This window comes from Lethenteron reissneri, chromosome 39 (genome assembly GCF_015708825.2).
Source record: "Lethenteron reissneri isolate LAM-NWPU_2019-01 chromosome 39, ASM1570882v1, whole genome shotgun sequence".
In the NCBI taxonomy this organism is placed as follows: Eukaryota; Metazoa; Chordata; class Hyperoartia; order Petromyzontiformes; family Petromyzontidae; genus Lethenteron; species Lethenteron reissneri.
In genome coordinates this window covers 12656253-12664171 of record NC_083817.1, presented here as the reverse complement: position 1 = coordinate 12664171, position 7919 = coordinate 12656253, and positions in this window count along the sequence as shown.

Here is a 7919-nt window from a genome sequence, read left to right as displayed (position 1 = left end):
CTTTGCGATGGTGAATTTGAAATGAAAATTCCTGTAGCGTGTCCAACCAACGTGCCAACTGGCCGGAAGGTTGATCCATTTTAAGGGCATATTGCAAGGCCGCATGATCCGTACGCACGATAAAGGAACGGCCGTACAGGTACGGTCGAAACTGACGTAGGAAAAAAACAATGGCTAGGAGTTCCCTGCGAGTGACACAGTAGCGGGTTTCCGCGGGAGACAAGACCCGGCTACCATACGCCACGACGCGCTCTACGCCCCCTCTAGACTGGGATAATACCGCGCCAATACCTGTATCACTCGCGTCCGTATCAAGAATAAATGGGCGATCGAAATCGGGATAATCCAATGTTGGGGCCGTAGCCAACAGATCGCGCAGACTCTGAAAGGCCGCCTCCTCCGGCAGTCCCCACGCAAACTTACGTCCCTTACCCGTAAGGAGGTGCAAGGGCCTCGCGATCGTCGCAAAATTCGGCACAAACCTTCGATAATATGAGGCAAATCCCAAAAATCGACGTACATCCCCCATGGTGGCCGGATTCGGCCAATCCCGGACGCACGCCGTTTTTTCCGGGTCCGTGGACACCCCCTCAGCACTCACGATGTGCCCCAAATAACGGACGGACCGTTGCAGTAGGTGACATTTCTTTGGTTTGAATTTCAAATTCGCGGAGCGCATCCTCGTGAACACCGTCTCCAGCCGCCTTAAATGTTCGTCAAATGTGCGGCTGAAGACAATAATATCGTCCAAATATATGAGACATGTCTCCCACTGCAACCCCGTCAACACGAGCTCCATCAGCCTTTGAAATGTGGCAGGGGCCGCGTTCAGCCCCATCGGAAGGCAGTTGAATTGAAACAACCCCTGCGGCGTACGGAATGCGGTTTTCTCCCGCGAGGGCTCGTCAAGGGGAAGCTGCCAAAATCCCGAAGAGAGGTCCAGTGTAGAAAAGAACTTCGCCCCCGACAATGCATCGAGGGAGTCGTCCATACGCGGCAGGGGATACGCATCTGCCACTGATATCTTATTCAATTTGCGAAAATCAACACAAAATCGCAATGTGCCATCCTTTTTCTTGACCAAAACCACAGGCGCGCCCCAAGGGCTGTTAGACGGCGATATAATGTCCGCAGCCAACATGTCCTCCACTGCCCCCCGAACGTGGTCTCGCTCGGCGGGACTCAATCGGTGCGAATTCAACCGAATAGGGGCAGCGTCGCCTGTATCGATATGATGGTGAAGCAACGAGGTGCGCCCCAAATCCAAATCATTGGAGCTAAATACATCCGAAAACGTCAATAACAATTTGTGAAGCGCACCACGTTGATCCACGGACAGGGAAGAGTTCCCGTCACATAATTTAGCAATCCAGCGATCATCTGAAGGCACCGGCTCAGAAACCCCAGCAACCACCCCCTGGCTATGCGAACAATCCTGAGCCGTAAATGCCGTCGTGGCATGTGCCACGACCGTACCAGCCGGGACGCAGACGGTTTCCGCACCCGCATTGAGCACCTGTAAAAAAGGTAATTGATCCGGCCGGACGATGGTCTGTGCCCCAACCAGCGCCAATCCGGTCGTTATCGAGGCTGACGGAGACAACAAAACCCCAATCGCTCCTAGCCGATCAGGCAGGGGCTTCCGATACCGCAAGGGAATAAGCATCTGTGAGCCAGGTGGGATGTCAACAGATGCCACGGACAGCGCCTGCACTTGTACGGCTGAAGCAGGTCGCCCCCAGGGCGAGGGCAGAAACGAGATTTGACGGGCACCTGGCAGTTCAATACAATTCTCATTAATTTTGATCAAAATAGGCATCTTAGCCAGGAAATCAGTGCCCAATAAACATGGAACTGCCAAGGACCTTGAAATCAACACCATGCCCGAGGCCGACACCTCCCCAATAGATATTTTAGCGTCCACCTGGCCCACGATGCCCATGCTACCCCCGTTCGCAGCGACGCATGACCCGTAAACCGGACGCACGGCCCCGGGTGGGATGCCCAACAGATGGAAAATGACATCGGAAATGATAGTCGCGGACGCGCCGGAATCGACTAGAATGCGCACGTCCACCCCTTGTATAGACCCCGGTACGGTGGACGAACCCGTAGCGGCCGCGACAACCCTCCGTGCCAACTTGCGCCACTGCGTCACCGAGCGACAAGGCCCCGTCGCTGGCCTCTCATCAACAACAACATTCGGATCGCACAACGAAGGTGATGGGTGAGGTGCAAAGCCTTGCCGGGTGTCTGGTGCGTGCCGACTTGCCTGGTTCGGGGGTTCCTTGGTCGGCTTGGCCGTTGATGAGGCCTCCTGTTGCGGCGGACCCGGGATGCGGGCCCAGCAGTCCTTTGCGTAGTGGCCCCTCCGTCCGCAGCGGAAACATTCGGCGTCGTTGCGCCGAAGCGCAGGCCTTGCATCCCGCCGGCCCCGTACCGGTGGTGCAGCGTGAGAGGCTGGCCCACCGCGGCCCGACCATGGCCCGGAGGCGGCCGTCAGCTCCTGAGGGCCCCCCCCATCCGGCACGTATACCGACTTCGTAGGGTCCCAACCCAGAGCGCCACCCTCTGCGACGGGCCCCCCCGTCCACGCCGCGACTTGTTTCCACCGTCGGAGGTTGAATTGTGCATCCAGACATTTTGCCGCCACCCGGGAAGTGAGCTTCTCATGCCCACACACCGGCATGGGAATCCCAAGATCCCGCGACAGCTCGAGCATCTTGCCCAAGATGAGAGGCTCGAGCAGGTCAGGTGTTGTTTCTGGATACGCGGCCATAGCCAAATCAAGCACCGCACCCCTGTATGCCACGGGCGATTCCTCGGGCGCTCGTTGTCGTTGAGCAAATCGCCGATGCGCGTCGTCAGGTGGCTCGTAGGCGTCGGCCATTTCTTGAAAAACTCCATATAATGTTTTCTTCTTTTCGGCCTTAATGGAACGAAAAAATCGAACAGATTCGTCGTCCAGAAGAGTCAGCAACACTTCTAAGGCCTCAGCATCGGTCCATCTCGCAGAACAGACCGCCGCCAGGAATCTGCAGGCGAAAGCGCTCCAATCGCCCCCAATGGTGAATTCTTTGACCGTGGTGAGATGGCGACTCCGACTTCTCTTTACTCCGCCCTCCGCCGATGGCTCCTCCGGTGGCCAAATTCAAAATGGCGTCGAACCGCGGCGTGGTCAAGATGGCGGTTTCCCGCCGCGGAACACGCAAGATGGCGGCCTCCTGCCGCGTGGCTGATGGCGCCGGGAGCAAAGATACTGTGGCGGCCTGTGGAGCACTCTCTGCTCTCACCGCCGCCGTCCTTGGGGTGACGAGATGACACAATTGGCCCAGGACGTCCTTGAGAGTCTCCAGTTGCTCCGCCATCTGCAGCCATCGCGGATCAGCGTCTGATGTTGTTGGCGGCCCCGACACCGCGGCGACATCTTCAACTCCAGTCCCCGCGCTCGTTTCAGCAGGGCTCTCCTCCACCACCCCAGCAGGATCCATGGCTGGAGGGAAGTCGTCGTCGTCGTCGGACGAAGAAGCCGATGCTGGCGCTGGAATATTTTTCTTTCTCACTTGCTTCGACATGCCGTTGCACTTCCGACACCAATGTAATAAAAGGACTCGACCACGAAGTCTGGCTTGGTGTCCTTTATTCGGTTCGTACTCGGTTCCCACACGGCTGTCCTTCTATGAGGCTTTCCGCATGGCGCTGATACTGCTGTTTCCCTCGTCATGCCAACAGCTCCGCTGTTGGTCTCCGTCGTTCCTGTAGCCTTCTAGCAGCCTCGCCGGCTGTTACCCTCACGCAGCCCCACTGGCTGCACTCGCTGCAGTTCCCCCTTCCGTTGCTCTCATAGCCTCTGACAGCCTCGCGGCTGTTCCTCCGTCGCTCTCGTAGTTCTTAGCAGCTTTGCTGCTGTCTCCCACACACAGCCTCGCCGGCTGTGCTCGCCGCAGTTCCTCAACCGCTCTCTCTCTCCAGCAGCCCCACTGCTGTCTTTTCCCGCAGCTCCGCTGGCTGCTCCCTTAGCTGGTCACCGCTGGCCGACGGTGCCACTCTCCCTGGCTTCGCCCAACGTGGCCTTACCCTTGTCCAGTCTCTCACTTTCTCCCTTCTCCTTCCGGTTTCATCCCTTAAGAACCACTACCTTGCTCCCACGTCACCTAACTCCACCTCTCCGTGACGTCACATCCGGGAGGTCGCCCGCGCCCGCATTACACATGTAAGGAATTGTGTCACACACGAGGTACTGCGTCACACGTGGTGTACTGTATCACACGTCAGGCCTGACTGGGTAAGTATGCAGTTTTTCCTAGTTGATTTTGTGCGACCAGATGAGAACTCAGGAGACCACAGATGTAGTCGGATTTGCAAGAGTGACGTGGGTCACCAACATGATGAAAAATACAGTAACATGGACACCAAGTACCAACAATGAAGCAAAGATAAATCAGAGCTAGATGTTTTTTATTTATATCAACGGTAAAGGTACAGCTCTGCAATTACTGTACAGTAGTCCCTCGGGTTAACAGTGACATCGATTAACGAATTTTCGGTACAACATTTCGTCTCCCATAGGACCCCATGGTTTCGACGAATCTTAACATGTTGACGAACGCTCTCTTTACGTTATGCATGCAGGCGCCAATTTCGGCCAATCCGAGCCACTTGTAAGGGGGGCTGAGTCACACCTCAGCCAATCAGCGATGCCCATTTATGAGCGGTTTAGACCTCGACTGGCTTTGTTTATATGATGTTTTTATTTGGTCAGAAATTTAATTCCTATATCCGATTAAAAGTTATTTCGGTTAACAGTACGTCTGCTGGCGTACTGTTAACCGGAGAGCGCATCTAGAGAGGGCGTCTAGAGAGCTCTCTAGAGCCCCTCTGGGGCTTAGGGAAAGGATACAGGGCAGTGTGTTTCACTAAAATAACTTTCGGACGAGGGTCGCGACACCACCTTGCAAGGGCGGCTGTTTTCACTGTTTGTGTATTGTCGAGGGGAGCCGCACGAACGGGCCAGCCAGGGGTCGCCAGTGGGCCTGCGGTAGCCTCACAATGAAGAACACTGCGCTAGGGCATTGTTATTGAGTACGAGGGTAATGTTGGGTGGACATTGCTAGTAGCCGTGACACAACGACGCGCTCACTGTCAGAATATTTGGTGATGGTGTTGCTGCTGTGTTGGCAGTGGTGCAGAAGCACATTTTTTGACAATTTCCCACACCTGCCATGAGCACGGTTGGTTACGTAGGGTGTGGAAGAAGTTCTCAACATACGGTGCACACACGTACAACAAAACGCCTCACAAATTCGTCAATATCACGGTGGGCCTTCAAAAACCACATTTTGAGCAATAGCCCTCATTCAAAGCACAGAAAGAGACAGTCGACCTTCGTCGACTATTAAGTTTGCGACATGGGCACGGCGATTCGAGTGGGTACTGTAACACCAAACGACGTTTCTACAAATCGTGTGTGCTTTAAGCAGCACGAGGCCGCTATGATCTTCTTGGTTCTTTCGGTAAAGTCACGTAGAAGGGAGATAATAAAATAATAAAAATTAAACATAATAAAATAATACAAAAATACGAAAAAGTTGGCAAGCTACCCTTTTTGGATGTCCTAATTAAAAGGAGACCTGATGGTTCAATGAGCCACTCTGTCTACAAGAAAGCTACCTATACGGATGCTTACCTAAAACCGGATTCCCACCACCATCCATCCCAGAAGAATTCCCTCATCAAGACTCTACACCATAGAGCCCAATGCATCTCCGACCAGGAACACATTGCCAGTGAACTCAAGCACGTACGCCAAGCTCTTAAGGCTAATGGTTACTCCGACTATACAATCCGCAAAGCCATCACTCCAACCATCAAGAAGGATCCGGTTGAGGAGCCATTCAAAACCATCACCTTACCCTACATTGCGGGGGTCACAAAAAAGATCTCCAAAATCCTGAATAAACACAAGATCCAGGTCCGATTCAACACAGTACATAAAATCCGTGATCTGGTCCCGTCTGTAAAAGATGTGGTTCCAGACATACAGTACCCTGGCGTCTACAAACTAAGTTGCCTCTGTGGTAGGAGTTACATTGGAGAAACCAAACGACATGTCTCGGACCGCATCCGTGAACATAAAGCAGACCTGAAACATGGTAGGACAAACACCTCAGCCGTGGCAGATCACTGTTACAATTCAGTGGGCTCACATGACATTGACTTCGCCAAGACAGAGGTTATCTGCAAGCCATCTGGCTACCATGAGAGATTCGTTCATGAGGCGATCCACATATACAAACACAGAGACAATTTCAACCGAGAAGATGGATTCTGGCTCAGCAATCATTGGAAGGACGTAATAAACCATTTCGGATCTTAACTGATTGTGTTCACGTTTACGGTGACTTTCAGACCACAGTCCACTCACTGGCATTGACTATATATCTCTTGTATTCTCCGCAGGGAATGGAGTCTTTGCTCTGCTGCAAGTCTCCTACCACCACTCTCCCATTGACATATTTCGTTGCTTACTCTTAGTACCTTTCACGCGACGGTCAATGGTATATTGTGTATAGCAGATTGTATAATAATAAATAGTATAAAAGTGTAATGTTTAATATAATGTATAAGGTAATATATATAGTATCGTAATTGTGTAGTGAATATACAGCAGTGTGGTATACAGTAGGGTGGGTAGAATAATACATAGTGTAATATTACAATGTATAGTCTAAGGTGGTGTATAGTAATGCAGTGTATAATTTAATGTTGGGTTTGTCTATGGCAAAAAGTTTAGCTGGAGGCATGTTATATTTTTGCGACGTAGAATTGTAATGTATGACTTACTGTTAGTAGCTCAGCTTATTGGAGAGTATATTTAGTATATTGATGATATTGATGTAGTTTATATTTTAGTTTTTTACGTGGTGGTTTGGCTGCTACAGCTCCTTACTATTAAAATTCCTTCCCTTTATTACTGCTAACCCTACCTCCTCCCTTTGTTGCTGCTAATCCTACATAATGCATGGGCATAATATGACTTTGAGACCCCCCCCCCTTCTACGCATTCCACAAGTAGTGACTAATCCCATATCTGCATTTTCCATAAATATGCAAAATGCCTCTGTTGATATGCAAATTCCTTTGTCAATGCGCTCTTCCCCCCTAACCCAGCTTAAAAATACGCTGCCAAGCTTGGCGGTGTTCATTCAGACGCTGTCTTTCCGACAGACCTGTTCTTCACCTGAGGATGGCTGCTTGCGTTGTGGCCGAAACGTCGTGAGAATTATTTTATTATGTTTTATTCTTATTATTTTATTATCTCCCTTCTACGTGACTTTACCGAAAGAACCAAGAAGATGAATCCCTGCAGTCACAAAAGCTTTAAATCGAAATTTAGCCGCTATGATCGCCGCCATTTAATACAAAAGAGAATCGATTGTCGGCTCGAACTTGTGACCCCCTGAATGATGAGGGGGGGGGTGTTCGTTAACCCCTGCAAGTTGGCACTGCGCTGTCAGCACTCCGTGGCTCTGCTCCCTAGATTCATCCAATTCGCGGTTATGAAAAGCAGCGGTTAACCACGACCGCGACCACTCAACATCCCGTTCTCCTCTCGGGGGTCCACAGCCCCCCCCCCCCCCCGCACCTCCGATTAGCATGGTTGGCTATGCACGGTGTGAAGGGGTATTGCTTTGGCTCTCACATTAGGAATCGTGGGTGCATATAATACATTTATTTTAAATCTTAACTGTAAACTCCTGAAAAAAATAAATAAAGGTGTCCAGTTTGCTCCCCCCCCCCCTGTTCCTCCCCCCAAAACTCCGCCGAGGCGAGGCAGTACCGGTGGGGTCCCTTTTCAAACTAGAACGGTGCCTGCTCCAATCCCAGGTGCCGTGGTCTCCTGGCCCCGGACATTTTGA